This window comes from Esox lucius, chromosome 4, assembly GCF_011004845.1.
Source record: "Esox lucius isolate fEsoLuc1 chromosome 4, fEsoLuc1.pri, whole genome shotgun sequence".
In the NCBI taxonomy this organism is placed as follows: domain Eukaryota; kingdom Metazoa; phylum Chordata; class Actinopteri; order Esociformes; family Esocidae; genus Esox; species Esox lucius.
In genome coordinates this window covers 18,256,611-18,273,620 of record NC_047572.1, presented here as the reverse complement: position 1 = coordinate 18,273,620, position 17,010 = coordinate 18,256,611, and the positions used below count along the sequence as shown (strand labels likewise).

General features: G+C 39.6%; 1 protein-coding gene across 1 annotated transcript in view; it reads right to left on the bottom strand.

Annotated features, from left to right (window-relative positions):
• sorbs2b (sorbin and SH3 domain containing 2b) overlaps nucleotides 1-16,774 on the bottom strand; it is a 54,614-nt gene extending 37,840 nt beyond the window's left edge. Inside the window, exons 1-3 of the mRNA XM_029119302.2 lie at nucleotides 16,265-16,774; nucleotides 11,654-11,713; nucleotides 2,358-2,518 (exon numbers count right to left, since the gene is read on the bottom strand). The gene's annotated coding sequence lies outside the window, so the exon portion shown is untranslated. The remainder of the gene's footprint in view (nucleotides 1-2,357; nucleotides 2,519-11,653; nucleotides 11,714-16,264) is intronic.
• Between the last annotated feature and the right edge of the window lie 236 nt (nucleotides 16,775-17,010).

The window sequence follows — 17,010 nt, the reverse complement described above, 5'->3', positions numbered from 1 at the left end:
CTAGGCCACTCCATGACCTTGAAATGCTTCTCACGGAACCACTCCTTAGTTGCCCTGGCTGTGTGTTTCAGGTCGTTGTCATGCTGGAAGACCCAGCAACGACCCATCTTCAATGCTCTTACTGAGGGAAAGGTTGTTGGCCAAGATCTCATGATACATGGGCCCATCCATCCTCCCCTCAATATGGTGCAGTCATCCTGTCCGATTTGCAGAAAAGCATCCCCAAAGAATGATGTTTCCACCTCCATGCTTCACGGTTGGGATGGTGTTCTTGGGGTTGTACTCATCCTTCTTCTTCCTCCAAACACTGAGAGTGGAGTTTAGACCAAAAAGCTCTATTTTTGTCTCATCAGACCATATGACCTTCTCCAATTCCTCCTCTGGATCATCCAGATGGTCATTGACAAACTTCAGACAGGCCTGGACATACGCTGGCTTGAGCAGGAGGACCTTGCGTGCGCTGCAGGATTTTCTTTGAGACTGTGGTCTCAGCTCTCTTCAGGTCATTGACCAGGTCCTGCCGTGTAGTTCTGGGCTGATCCCTCACCTTCCTCATGATTACTGATGACCCACGAGGTGAGATCTTGCATGGAGCCCCAGACCGAGGGAGATTGACCGTCATCTTGAACTTCTTCCATTTTCCAATAATTGCGCCAACAGTTGTTGCCTTCTCACCAAGCCGCTTGCCTATTGTCCTGTAGCCCATCCCAGCCTTGTGCAGATCTACAATTTTATCCCTGATGTCCTTACACAGCTCTCTGGTCTTGGCCATTGTGGAGAGGTTGGAGTCTGTTTGACTGAGTGTGTGGACAGGTGTCTTTTATACAGGTAATGAGTTCAAACAGGTGCAGTTAATACAGGTAATGAGTGGAGAAAAGGAGGGCTTCTTAAAGAAAAACGAACAGGTCTGTGAGAGCCGGAATTCTTACTGGTTGGTAGGTGATCAAATACTTATGTCATGCAATAAAATGGAGATTAATTATTTAAAAATCATACAATGTGATTTTCTGTGATTTTCCGTCTCTCACAGTTGAAGAGTACCTATAATAAAAATTACAGACCTCTACATGCTTTGTAAGTAGGAAAACCTGCAAAAACGGCAGTGTATGAAATACTTGTTCTCCCCACTGTATAACACTGGTTGGCAAGAGGCAGCCTACAAAACACAGTTGGCACGCAAGAGATATTTTTTCAGGTTAAAGCCAAACTCTAAATTAGGTATGTCAGTGTCTAAATTAGGTATGTGAGTATATTAATGAATAATTTCTTTATGAACTGACGACAAAACAAACCAACAATATGTGATTGTGTCCGACGTACACAGCAAGGTGAAATATATCTACCTGTGAACAGTATCTCGCTGCTAGCAAGCTCTGAAAGGCCTCATTAGAAAGAAGGCAATCCCTTCCTAGCTTGCTATCTGAAGCTAAAGATGTTACTGACAAAAGTAGCTATTTTTGCAAACAGGCTAACTCTACAATGTTTGACATAGGGTCACAGCAGACAGCTGGTTTCAAGTAAATTCATAATAATGTTAGCTACCAGCTATCAGAGAACTTCAACACTATCAATATTATCTGAAATTATTTTATCATTTCCGCCTGTGTTAGGCATATGGTCCTCAAGATGGTGTCACAACTCTGTGTTATGTCCTACCACTGAGATGTATTTGCAAGGCATATAGTTCACAGCTAACATAAAGTAAAATACTGACCGTTATAAATATTACTCAGCGCATAAGCGGGATTTTATACTGGAATTCTAGTTCTACGTCGTCATTTGTTTAGCCGAGAAATCACCTGCACAAAGTCAACACATCTGAAAGGGTAAAAAGTAAAAATAGCTATTTGCAGTGTTGTAAAGTCAAAAGTGCTGAATATTTCGGTATTTGATTTATCTGAGTTCATATTTGTAATCTGAGCAATGAAGTCCAAAAAAAGGTAATTTTGTGAGAAAGGAATTCAGCTGAAGAAAAACATGTAGGAAATCTTCTCTCAATAAAAGCAACGTGATTGTATGTTGATGTAATGAAGGTACAAATGTACCTTTATTTAAATACAAAAATGTTGGCGCTTAGTTGTAGTGTGTTTGTATTGTACATATACATATTATAATCATGTACTGGCACCCTGACCATCCACTATAACATATATTGCCCAGCGGATGAATCTAGTTGCTCTTCTCTGATGCACTGTAGCATAATATTTTTGCATTGAAAGACTTTATGTTCAAATACAACATTCAGTAGCTGCTCTATTAGTCATCAACTGATGGAATTAGCAACCAACCAGACAAGCTAACCTGCTGTTAGGCGGCAGTATGTAGCAAAGAAGAAAAAGAGAGGGAAAATATCTCACCAGACATGAAGAATGAGGCATGCTACATTAGAAGGGGAAGACATCTGTGATCTTTAATGAAGCTCCTGTTCCTTGCAGTTTTCCTCTTGAGGGTGGAAGGCACAACAGATCTTACTGTGTCGACTTGAAGGGTTAAGGTCCGACAAGTACGATCCAGGTTTCTGGAGGCAAAAGACGTGACAGTGTCAACCCCTGCTTGTCCAAGCAGTGCTGCTTCGGTTTGAGCTATTTTCAGATGCAGTCATGTATGTCTAGGGGCTGGAAAGTTGCACTTGGGGCTCTCCTTGGGGAAAAGTGACACAGAATAATTCTGCAGACATTAGAGCTATGCAGGTAATGAGGAATGGATCTTTACTATAACATAACTAACCTGTGAGAGATTGAAGCTAAGGTACAAAGTGAATTCAATGTCTTGAGATGTATGTACTAACCCTAGGTGGGGAACTCAGTCACAAACACACACACACATTTTCATAACTCTTAAGCCTAAAACTAAACCTAACTCTGACCTTGATTTCTAACTTTAATATTTATCCTTAAAATAACCCATAAGCCTCCAAAGGTATTCAGAATTTTTTTTACATGTTTTCATGTAATGCCAACGTGTTATTTTGGTAAATGTTTGTCTTGAAAATGTAGGGTAACAGGTACACACACCCAGACAAAAAAAAGACAAACACACACGAACACGTGTGAGGATATTAAGAAATTAAATGGAATGCAGGAAGGGGAAGTTAGAAGAGGTTGGATGTGCAGCATTTCTTCAAGGTGGACCGCATTACGGCAGCTCTATTTTTACCAATGAAATTCATGACCGATGACAGTGGCCATCCGTCAGAGAGACCACCAAAGTTCAGGCTACAGGGAGACAGCTTAGATCCCCATGTCATGCAACAGTATATAGACAAATCGCCAGTTACCACTCACTTCTGGGTAAGACAGTGGCACCCTTCTGAGCCTAAAAGGTGACGCAAATGTCAAGAGGCTGCCAGCCTTTCAACTGTTAGCCAGCACTGTATACAGTAGAACTGCATTAAAATGAAATGTCTACATGTCAGTTAGGATATTAGCCGACAGTAATGTGAGTCTTATCTAAACAGTACATCCAAGTGTAATGCCTCAAACGTATTACTTCAAATGTCAAAGAATTCATGGACACTTTATTTCTAAATGCGAGGAAGTTCCACAATAACTCAATGTTGGATAGGAATCTGTCCGACCAGATCATCGTTCCAAATAGCACCATATTTGGTGGTGTAATTTTGAACAGGGCTCATAGGGATCTGGTCAAAAGTAGAGCACTGTGTAGGGCATATGGTGACATTTTGGGCACCGGTGATTGGCAGGCAGTGGCACCAACCAGCCTAGACCTAGCGGGAGCCCATTAACAGAATGTGCAGCACAAACATGTTCCAAAGAAAACTGTGCACTAAAACTTCGCTCATGTGCACTAAAAACTAACATTGCTCATTTTCTCATGCCGGGAATAGCAACACCGTTACGACACAGAACACACTAATACGGAAGACATAAACAGGGACAACCAAGAGGCAACCTACAAGTGATGGATTACGGAGTCTAGATGACTAAAATCGAAATGTAGAAAATAACACTTTGCAGCAGTATATGCATTTGTTTGTACATTTATACGTTTGTGAATTTAGTGGGAATCACTCCCATCCTTGTTGTGGGACATAAATGACACGTTTGAACATACTATTATCATCTGCGTTTGGACTAAAAATGGCAGAGAAGTAGGTTGACTTACTATACTACTCAAGCCATGTTAAAATTTACAGAGAAGCACTCAAAATGGCGGAGGAAAAAGAAATACATCAATCAGCACACAAGTCATTGTTTGACACTAGTCTTTCCTCAATCCCCTCATGTCCTATCTGTCTACACCCCCAGATCTATACGCATAATAGATGAAGTAACTGGCTGATGGCAATTACCAGCGGAGAGCACAGCGCTATATATATTAAGAAATGGCAGCTGTTTAATTCCACATAGGCCCTAACGGAGAAATAATGTATTACGTATTGACCATTAACAGAGATGGGGAACCGAGAATAGAAAAACAGGGAAATATCGTTTCATCTGAAGGAATGTGACATTGGTGTAAGGAGTTGGGTATCTAATTGTTGTCGAAGGCCCTGTGGCTGATGGGTAGGCTATTCAGTTCTGAATGAGACTGTGTTATAGGATACTGTTTAGCCAAATCTATGAATGGAAGGTGTGAATCTGAAGTATGCATTATAGTCTCTTGGTGGTCAGTCCCAAATGCCACCATATTCCCTATGCAGGGCATTACTAATCGCCCAAAGTCCCATATTCCCGGTCAAAAGCAGTGCGCTACTTAGATAAGAGTGGGTCAATTAACACCCCGCCAAGCAGTTGAAGCAAAGTCCCACATTCCGAGTCAAGTTTGGTACTATTTGTTTCTACATTTGTCTACAGTATAAAAGTACTTGAACTACCTTGATATTGTATTCACATGTGGCTTGACAAGACAAGGGTTATTTAAGTCTTATAATGTGTATTGCATTTATGATATCATGTAAGACAATCCTTGCTGTAATTTCACATGAAATTAACTGATGTTGGACATAAACTTGTTTTTGACATAACACATGTTTAAAACTTAGACGTAATGCAAACTTCAGATTCATTTAAGCCTAACATAAGCATGGCTCAGTCTTAAGGCAGTTTGATCATTTTGATCAAGCATAGCACTTGCAAAATATTTACTTAAAAATCTCTGAGAACATGATACATCAGTTCAAAAAAATATATCAACAGATCAATTTCCAGCACGTGATTCCCTAAGACAATTAAAGTCTAATGTGCGACAGAAAGCCTACTTGCACTATATGCTTACCAATATACTGTGTTTTGACCCTTAAGGAAAATATCCGCAAGTATTTCCACACATTTTTCACAGACACCGGATTTTGGACGAGTCAGTCCACAGACGTATATTGAGAAAATAAACAATTTGTAGATGTATAATCTAAATATTTAGAAGATAAGTATATATTTTTACATGGCTCTAGTCAGTTCGTAGAGCGCAAACACTGCTATAGGATCAGGTGCCTAGTATATGATGAGTTCAACATCTATTCCGACAGCATCCCAAACCAGCTCCCGCAAGACAATACGCAGCTCTACAAACGATTCACAGAAGACAATCAGTATTTATCAACCATTAAATAGTGCACGGAAACTGTGCAACATATCATATAAATGTTTGCTATCCAACCTGTAGGCGCGTGTCTTTATAGAAATTAATCCTTGTTTTTGTACCGCAGTACAAAATCACATTCCCCCGAGAGTAAAAATGGCTGTGTCCCTCAACACTGAAGATCAGACGGTGCAGCGCGGGTTTTCGTAGTCATGGAAACAACCAACAGTTCAATTTGTAGGGAAATTGGGGAACGCTCTCTGGAATCAGGCTGCGTTCAAAAGGCTACGTTAAAACGGAAACAACCAGTTAAAAAAGGGTAAGGTTGTGTACACGCTGCTAATTTATTCAAGCCACACCTCGCCATACATAACCAGAGCAAACCGCTGAACATAATGGACCAGTGCAATGTACGGCAAACTTTGTTTAACAATTAATAAAATTGAACGCACCCATAGCCTTCTAATAACAATAAATCACATAGAATTCAAACCCGGAGCCTCAACATCGCGAGACTTGCATGAACGCATGTGAAGTGTCTCAACCGGGTCAAAACGGGCCAGAAGCGTGATGAGTACTATTGATATTTGGAGATCCAGTCTTTGCATAATCTTCTATTTTGTGGTCCTTCTGAAACCCATTCTCTGATCAGGGCATCCCTTTTCGTTACAAATCTTTGTTACTAATTAATGCGTGTAACCCTATAAATGATTTTTTTCAAACTATCTTAAAGGAAAAACACACTAATATCATTTATTTTCCAGCACCACATCAGCATCTTTCAAATGTTGCACTGGTAAAGTTGAAAAGTTTATCAAGTCTGTTGTCTGATCCAAAAATGCATTTTGTAACAGTTGTGTTTCACTGCTTGTTCAATCACATTTGTGGTTGTCTTTGTTCAACTGACTGAAACAGCATGTGTCATAATCCACATTAATCCTAGGAGTAAAACTGTAAATTATTGCATTATTCCACCATTCATTTTTTCCACAGGGGATTTTTAGCTCCACTTCAAATTATGTCTGTATTTTGTATATGCTTATAGTACTCCACCTCAGCATTTTGATAACAGTGTAAATATCTACAGCACAAGGTGATGTTTGTCAATATCTTCACCTATATTTTGCCAATATTCTTTGGTAGAGTAATTTGATGCAGATTTGTTGATAAACATCCCCTTGTCCATAGAAGATTTACACAAAAATCGAAAGGGGGTAAATAAAAAATTATTTATGGTATAAATGAATGCTCTAATGAGAAAATAAATGCTTTCAGTATTTACCAATGGGTTTTGTGCAGTTATGACATGTAAAACAGTACTCTCTATGGAGCTATTAAATAAAATAAAATAAATTGAGTTTTCAAAAAACGGATTCTGATGATTCCTCATTACAAGAAGAGCTAGACATTGCTATGAATTCTAGATATGGTGGTTAGCTTACAAACAGGAAATGTAGGCCCGTTTCTACCTGTAAAATGCAAAACCCCTCACATTTGCATTGCGTGAGGAAATCCACAATTCTTCTGGCAGATATGTTAATACCATATCAACAGACACATTGATATGAAATGATATAGGTATAGGTAAATAAAGCAACTGGGACATTTCCCTTTAAGCACAGGTAGTAGGGTAGCAGGGGTAGTTATGAGGGTCATGGTTAGGAAAACTAACAGGGAAGATAAATGAGGGGTTACAGTTCACACATCTTTTCATTGAACAAAAAATAATAATATTGGTAATTACCAACCCCCAATAGTTCTTACTGAAAAGGGAAGAAATGTTGAGGAAAATGTTAAATTAATTTAAATATCTTGAAAGGAAGTGGGTGAAAATTACCCCACGTTACCCTATATATACACAGGCAATTATGTTAAATTTATGTGGATCATAAAGCTTTTACTTCTTTACTCATATAGATTTAAAACAATATGATAACCACAATAACCCTAAACACTATTAATAACCACAATAACCCTAAACACTATTAATAACCACAATAACCCTAAACACTATTAATAACCACAATAACCCTAAACACTGAATAACTACAATAACCCTAAACAATATTAATAACCACAATAACCCTAAACACTATACCCCCAAAACATAATGAATAACCACAATAACCCTAAACACTAAGAATAACCACAATAACCCTAAACACTATGAATGACCACAATAATCCTAAACACTATTAATAACAACAATAACCCTAAACACTAAGAATAATCTCAATAACTCTAAACACTGTTAATAACCACAATAACCCTAAACATTAAGAATAACCACAATAACCTTAAACACTAAGAATAACCACAATTACCCTAAACACTAAGAATAACCACAATAACCCTAAACACTATGAATGACCACAAAAACCCTAAACACTATGAATAACCACAATAACCCTAATCACTACGAATGACCACAATAACCCTAAACACTATGAATAACCACAATACCCCCAAAACATAATGAATTACCACAATAACCCTAAACACTAAGAATAACCACAATACCCCTGAAACATGATGAATAATCACAATAAACCTAAACATTATTGACACCTACTGAACTGGTAATTACATGAATACAGTTACATACGTGCATACCACATCACAAGTTTCTCTACAAATAGGAGCCAGATCCCTCAATTATTTCGGGAAATCTTTGTATTGTTTGCCCCTCACCCCTCCTGTCCTGTCTTGCTGAACACATAATGTGACCGTGATGACAGGTGACTGATCTGCAATGTCACTTAGTGGTTCAGTATCTAGCCCTGTTTAGAAATACTGCCTAAATATAATCACAACACTCCCTTCGCCCACTTCAGAGCAACCTACATGTGTGGCAAGTTGCTAGCTGATAAAATGCTATAAAAAACTATGTTCTTATCTTAGCCTTTCTCAGACTCCCAACGTCCACTTCCAGTCAATTTGATTTAAGACCTTATTACAATTCTCAACAGACATGTTTAAGGGCGGAGTGGACACAAAGTGTCAATGCAATTCAAGTTGACCATAAAAAACACTGTTAGAGACCTAGCCAAAACATTAGGAGTACCAAAATAAACTGATTGGAAAATGAAAAACACAGAAAACACTAGTGAGCTCAGCTATGGCAAATCCCCTGGGATACTAATGAAGACCTCTACAGTGGATGACAAAAGAGTGCTAACCATAATGAGGAAAAAAAAACTGTCTGACCGATCAGGAACACTCTTGGTGGTAGATGTAGATAATTCAGACACAACCATCCGTAGAAGAATTCACCAGTTGAATTACAGGCAGTGGTGTCGGACCAGGGGTCCCTATATACTAAGTATATGACTACAGGCACTCAACTGCACGGTGCAAAAACACAAATCAGTCTAAAGCAAAAACAAAAAACAGATTGCCTTAAACGTATCCAAAAGTACCAGCTGAGTTCTGTTAAAAGGAATGGCTGACAGTTAAGAACAAAGATTGTGTTATGTCTAGGGCATGAATAGCTGCCACTGGAACTAGCTCACTTTACTTCATTAATGATGTAACTTCTGACCGCAGCAGGAAACATTCTGAAATGTACAGATACATCTTCAGATGTAACCAAATGCCTCGAAACTCATTGGACATGCCTTATCATGCCAGAGGCCAATGACCCCCAAAACACTGCAGCAGTTGCCAAAGAGATTTTTAGAGGAAAGACATGGCAAGTTCTTCAATGGCCAAGTCAGTCACCCCCAATCACCCCCAATGAATCTAACTGAGCATGCCTTTTACATGCTGAAGACAAGCATGAAGGGAAAAGTCTCTAAAACAAGCAGGAACTTATAATGTCTGCAAAATAGGTCTGGAAAGCATTACTCTCTGGTGTGTCTATGGGGTGAAGACTTCAGCCAAGCAATGCATTCAAAGAATATGCAACCAATTAATAAACATTGTTTATATGTCCAAATAATTTAAACACCATAACATGGGGGGTCAATGTACAAAACTGCTGTAGTACTGAACTGAAATGGAACATTCGATGTGGAAGAAAATACCCTGAAATTAAAGCTGACAATATTCACATTGTGTTACTCTCCAAATCCTTTTGGAGTTTACTGTAAGTAGGCCTACTTACAGTAAAATGCACAGGACAACAGGACAGTTGTGAAGAACAGAAGCTGTCGGACACAATGGTTGTGAGTAGGCAACATCCCGTGTAAGGTCAAAAACTCTAACACCAAAACATTTGTGTTAGAGTGTTAGAATTCATGTTGCCATGCTCAAATCTTTCAGCTCATCTTAAAGTAAGTGCGGGGTTCAGATGTTGCTTTACTCAACATGCATATCAGAATTACAGATGAAAGACCATTTGATTCACTTATCAGGTTGTTGAAAAACCATACAGAACCAAAGGCACCATTCAGGACAATATGAAAACATCTTGTGGCTAATACAAAATGTTCTCTTGTTTTATTACGCCATACAAATCATTTGCACATTTATTGCTCATTTCTATTTTGAATATGCCCTGTTATCTACTGTTGCAGCGCCTCTTGGACTGGATGCAACCACACATCTAAATGTATCCTCCAGACTGTCAACTGTGTCCTCCAACACTTTGACAACTCAGAGTACTGCAAAGAGATTGTCTATGTAAGACCCGAAAACGAAACAAGATTACTCCAGGGTGAATGTAGGTGAAATATTTGCTTACTGCAAATCTTTCCTGCAACAAAAATCTTATCTGAAAAATACTTCTCAGTTTCAAAAGCAAGCTATCCCACTCTCAGCCTGGCACAGACACAAAGGTGAATTCTTCAGGCTAAGAGAGACATGGTCGGTGCCAGTTAGTGCCGGGTCCCTGGGCTGGGCCGCCTTGCTTTGGCCCGCTGACAGGTTCTGTCCCGTCCCATGATTATCCCCTCTCCCCACTTCACACTGCCCCTGAAATACTAATCCAGGGCTGAGTCCCTAATGGCAGGCTATTTCATACATACAGTGAGCCGTGCATTGCTTTTCACCAGAGTTCTATATGACCTGGGTATAACTAGTGGCAATTAATAGAGAATATGGTGTGAATTGGGATGTGACCTCTGCCTCTCGTTAATTACAGTCTGCCATGGAGCCCTCGCCAAACAACACTGCATCCATTCACCCACTCTGGATTAGCACACTCTCTGTCCCGCAGCCCGTTCACTGTCCCAGTAGATGAGAAGTTGTCTCATATAAGCTTTTTGAGGATTGCACAATCCCTTCTGAGTTAATCTGTCAGTAATAGACATGTAACACAGTCCTTTCCTGTCTTTCCTGATTGTACAGCAGAATTGTCTTCTCAATCACAAGTACTACAAATTCTTTTTTGCCTGAGCGTATAATAAAAACAAAAAACGATGTTTCTTTGATGCCATTGCCCACACTAAGATGTCTAATATCCAATAGTCATCAACACTGCATCTATCAAAGAAAAGGCAATAGTGTCTGTCATCAAACTTCTGACGTCGGCCATGTAATAAAAGTAATTTAAGAGTTGTTACAGTTTGTATACGCATTATCTTCCAAGTCAGGGTGACAAAAATGTGATGCACTGCCTTACCTCACTGCCTTACCTCACTGACTTACCTCACTGCCTTATATCACTGCCTTACCTCACTGCCTTACCTCACTGTCTTACCTCACTGCTTTACCTCACTGACTTACCTCACTGACTTACCTCACTGACTTACCTCACTGCCTTACCTCACTGTTGTACCTCACTGCCTTACCTAACAGTCTTAACTCACTGCCTTACCTCACTGGCTTATCTTACTGCTTTAACTCACTGCCTTGTAGCTGAAGTCATTTATCTCCTTTGGGAGTTATATTTTTCTCTGGTCTATTATAAAATCATGAGCTAACTAATAGTAAATCTATCCGGGGGGAAAGTATACCGTAATTAATAAAACATAACTTTTGGAAAGAAAGTTATTACACACACATTTGCATTCTGTCTGGTGATCTGCTGTATTTTTAGTGTTTCTTTATGTGTATATGAAGGGCCAATAAAGGAAGTGTTGTGGGTGAAAGATTCCCACCCTTCTGCGGTCCTGAAAGAGCAATGTAAGCTCAATAATCTCAAGGGACCCCCAAAGGAGGATTGATTTACCTCAAGACAGAGAATCCTCTGTCCAGTCAAAGCGTCATGGCTGTCTCCCTTTTGTTCACCCTACAAAACACACACACACGCACACGCACACGCACACACACACACACACACACACTCTTTAAATGTAATCTGGCTTCACAGAACACAATGACAAAATGTGAAGAGTAGCACTACTTTTGGTGCTACTGGCTGGGAAAAGGAGACCACTACAGGCTCTAAAACTACACACACAATATCCAACATTACCCCGCTGTGTTCCAAAGAGCCCCCCACCGAGCCCCAGTCAGAGCCCCACACCGTGCCCCAGTCAGAGCCCCACAAACAGCCCCACACAGAGCTCCACACAGTGCCACAGGAGGGAAGGACTCGCAGGAAACTAGAGCTGGTCAAAGCTCCTGAAACCTTATACTGCTGGGCTAGGGTTTCAGAAATACCATCACAGGTTTACTCTCATAGTTTTATGGAAACACACTGGGGATCACACACTTCCACTATTATCTGAAAATGTTTTTAGCCAGGTGATGAAGAAAAATACACATGATGAAGTACAATAATCTCATTTAATTTAGTTAAAGCAGTGTCTAAGTGAATTGTTATATATCAAATGTCTACACATGACAAACATTAAGAGAACGAACAATGTAATTGACGCCTGGTCTCACTCCAGAGAATGCTGTTATGTAAGACAAAAGAGGAAACGGATTAGTAACTACTCGTCAAGCATGTGGGAAGCCTTCCAAAGTTCACAAGTGCTCTCTCAGATGGAATAATGCGATTATATAACAACACACACAAACAACTTCTCAATTAGTGACTGTTGATATTGAGAAAATAATTATTTGGAACAGATGTATGTTATAATGTTGTGATGATTTTAAGGTGTCCTGTGCTAGGGTTATACTTTGGAAACATGTCCTCTGACCTTAGTGAGATTTCCCGGTTAAATAAAGATTCAATAAATGAACAATATGCCAAACAAATTCAATTATAAGTCTGCATATCATTAGGGGCAAGTAACTCAGCTCATACTTCCTACCAGATCTATTCATTGCATTTCTATTTTTTTATTACATATGGTGTTGATTATGTTCACTTTGTCTCTGTATTCTGTTTGTATACTCTACATTGCTGGCCAGACCATTTCACTAGTTCAGATTATGGGTACATGTACTTGGAAAACATACAGGCCACTTTTATCCAGGGTAATCTGATTCTGAACAGTGGGAATACATGGTAATCTGAACACTGAAATTAATTTAGAGTTCATAGTACGAGTCAATGCAGGCCGGCACCTTTAATCAGTGGATCACAGAATCTTACTATAATATCCCTCCATGTGTAGTTCTTACTATAATATCCCTCTATGTGTAGTTCTTACTATAATATCCCTCTATGTGTAGTTCTTACTATAATATCCCTCTATGTGTATTTCTTACTATTATATCCCCCCATGTGTATTTCTTACTATAATATCCCTCTATGTGTATTTCTTACTATAATAACCCTCTATGTGTAGTTCTTACTATAATATCCCTCTATGTGTAGTTCTTACTATAATATCCCTCTAAGTGTAGTTCTTACTATAATATCCCTCTATGTGTAGTTCTTACTATAATATCCCTCTATGTGTAGTTCTTAATGGACTGTTCTTGCTGAAACAGTCTTATCACGTCCTGAATTGACATTCTCAGTCACCTGGGAAAGAGTTGATCTTCTGTTTTTCCTTACTTATTGCAGTAATGTACACGGTCATCGAATGTACACTTTTAATCACAATTTCCTACCCTATTTACTGAAATATTTCCAAAAATGCCGATGTAACTTTGGTCATGGTTCCTACCGAAACATTGGCAATCTTTGTGACTGAAGCTCCTGCCATCCGTGCCCCAAATTCACTTAGTTCCTTTCCTTTTGCCATCTTAAACTGAAATCGAGGTCAGCTAAAAATAAAAAAACGAAGGGACATTAAAACTAAAGGAGGTTTTTTCTCGCCCCTTAGCAACCTGAATAAAATTACTTTCCTTGCCGTAATGGCAGCAACCGATTTACGACATGCCTTGACATTTTAACTACACCATGTGGTGGTGTATCTTAGCTGTCAGTCTGATGTTTAAAGAAACCAAAATGGACATCCAAATGTTTTAGAGTAGTAGCTGTTACATTCTGATACATGGTGCCACTGGATTCAAAAACCAGCAGGTAAAGGAACTTTTGTTATGTGAGAAGCCTTATTTATTGAAAACAAAGAAGCCCATTTTCATACCTCAGCTTAAAGATGATCCATATATTTTTTATGTCAAATATTTGTCATTAGAAAGGCCAAGATATAAAGGCAGGGACCTGATTATTGTGAGAATCGTGCAATGAATAAATGTGTAATCAATCTGATAGACGTTTATGAATTACAGAGCTGCCAGCATTGTCAGCATTACATTCACATTTTTTCTAAACAGGATCTTTCTGTATGTGTTGGCAGCCAATATTGATCTGATTAAATGGAATATGGCCCAGTCAAAAGGAATCAGAAGACCACAGAAGAGATGTTGAGACTCATAAAGCTAGTCCAAAGACTTGAGCCTCCAACAGTCCACAGTTGGACAGACTGTGTATTAATGGAGGAAAGTCAGTGCCCCGGCTACCTTCCTTAGAAATGTTCACCTAACTTAAAGGACCAAAAGGTAACAGTTAATGATCTGAATGCCTCATGTATTCATCAGCACACAAAAAGACACTAAACAACGATGAGATTCCATGGAGGACACCATGGAGGAAAGCACAGTTCACCATTGGGTCTCAGATGTTCCATAGACAGAAGAGACAACTATGTAACGTTCTGGCAGAAGGACACAACACTTGGGTAAATTCAGCGGTGTATTGTTTCTTTTTTTAGGTGTGAGGGTGAGGTTTAACAGATTTCAGCCATTAATTTTGGTCACCGGAAGTGGTAAACTGAAATGAATGATGACCAAAGGAATGGTAGGCATTATGAATGACCAAACTGAGATATCTACCGGAGTGCAGGCTGCTATTGGATTAGCAGATGTTATGCACTGCTCTATAAAGTAAACACTGTGACACATGACTTACAGGTATTTAAGTCTTTCCTTTCATAATATTTATGCTCCTCTCTGATAACTATCACATTTAGCAATTTTGAGTAAACAGTAAACATTTTGTCCTCCATGGATGATGCACCAACATCTTGGCCAATCTGAGTAATCTTTTTTTAATGATGGATCGTTATGGTGAAATGCATCATTCATTTATGTCAAAACTGTACCAGTGCTAACTGAAGAAATTGGATGGGCTATTGAGGAAAAATTCCCTGAACTTGCGTGCCAAAAGTCATAGCTCTCAATCAAACAGATCAGCAAATATAAATATGCGGCACGTATTATGTGAACAAAAAGCACTTTACCTCGTTTGAAGAAAATGAGAAACAATTAACTTAGCAATGTGTTAGGGTTAGGGGCATGACAATTTGAATGCGAGTGGTCACGTGATTGCTACGCTCACTGTCAAGAAACCAAAACACTTGTTTTTTTACCTAAGTTCTCCGAAATGATAAACAGTATAATGCTGTCCTTTTTGTTAATGTAATTTGAGCATTTTTTAACCAATTTACTCCCATTCCGTACCTACTTTATTTATACATATTGCACAACACGGTCCATTGACCACGTGAGTGGTATGATTAACGTAACCAGCGGACATAAAAGCATCTCCCAGACCAGTCGGTCTTGATCAGGCTTTGGGTATCAATTGTAGAATCCATCCTCACCTCTTCATCACCATCTGTTTTGTACCTGCATCTGGTCATTGCAGATGTAAACTGTAGCTCTGCAGAAAGGGTAATGGCTAGCATCTGCCCTCCATGACGTTTCTACGTGACTACAGTTCAGAAAAGATCAACGCTGACAAATCCCGTCCTAAAATCTATCCTCTTGACTAGAGTATGGAGGGCGGACAGCACATGATCCCAAAACCCTGCAATCTGAACAGTCCGTCTGACCATAGTGCGTCAGGAGGGCAGACAAACAGCAAACTACTAAATATCCACCTACTGATTTTCATCAACTTCTGCACTGGTGAAAATTTTGATTAGATGGCAACATTGGAATGCCAGTTGCATAAAAAAGTTAACCACGTTAAATGCATTTTTTTATTTTTTATTTATACATTGTCATGCTAAATAAAAACGGTAGACCACTGATGACAGGTGCATTGTCTGATGGATAAGCCCACACAACAATTGTACAATCCACCAAAAGCCGGATCTCTAAGTAGTCTGAAGGAAAATCATAACACCTAAACATAGAGGCATACCATCAGGAAGTATTACAAAATGTAATATTGTAATATGTACATCGTTTTTCTCTACACTGCTCTTTTTAAATACTGATCATTGAATTGGGAAAACCGCCTCCCCTAACAAAAAGACGCTTTCAACAGGACACAGTGAAGATATAGCCTACCTAAAATACAAACTTACGTCCTTTAATGAATCGTTTGACAGCCGCATACAATTACAATATGCTGGTGACAATTAACTCGCAGTAATTCGCATTCTCATGCAGCGATGTACCACATTAATAAGGAACACACCCTTACCTCCACAGCAGTAAGTCATTTTTTCTTCTAACACAGTCGCATCACTTCAGCAACTTGGGCCGTTTCGAATGACCATGCCACAGAGCTAGTCCTATGGACACAAAATGATAGCGCATTCGTCATTTAATATGAACTGGAGCGCATGCCAAACCGCGTATGGTATCCCAAACATGTATGTCAGTCAATCCTGTGCCTCAGTCATCACTTTTAGCGGGGCTCCGCGACGCCGGGCTCCTCTCACTGTCCTAAAGCAATCCAATCTGACCGATTGGCTTCTCTTTTACACCCCAGACGGCGATAGCATGCGTTTCCTCTAGTGGCGTATTTCCAAAAGGGTGCCCAATGTTAGGCTTGTGCGCTAAAATGAAAACGAATCACACATGTTGTCAACGTGTGTTTTAGTTAATGAAAAAGTGATGTGGCATGACACGGCGACTAGACTCTGGAGTCTCCAGGTGGCCTATTTGCCGAGGCACATGCGAGACGCTTTGTGTGTCTCACGTTTGATAAATACTGTAAGCTACAGTCAGCGGCTTAGCCCTGCATTAAACCAACCAGAGTTTTTGCCTGGGCTACCCCGGCAGATGGGATCCCGAACCAGATGGGAATGGCAGTAGAATATAGCCATTATCGGGTTTATTTTATCGGTGGCATGTGGCTCAGTAAATTGCATGAAGACGGTGAAGTAATCCATTTCCCCAGTCTGTTCAGCCTCGCCGAACCATCCTGATATTGCAGTGTAGCCT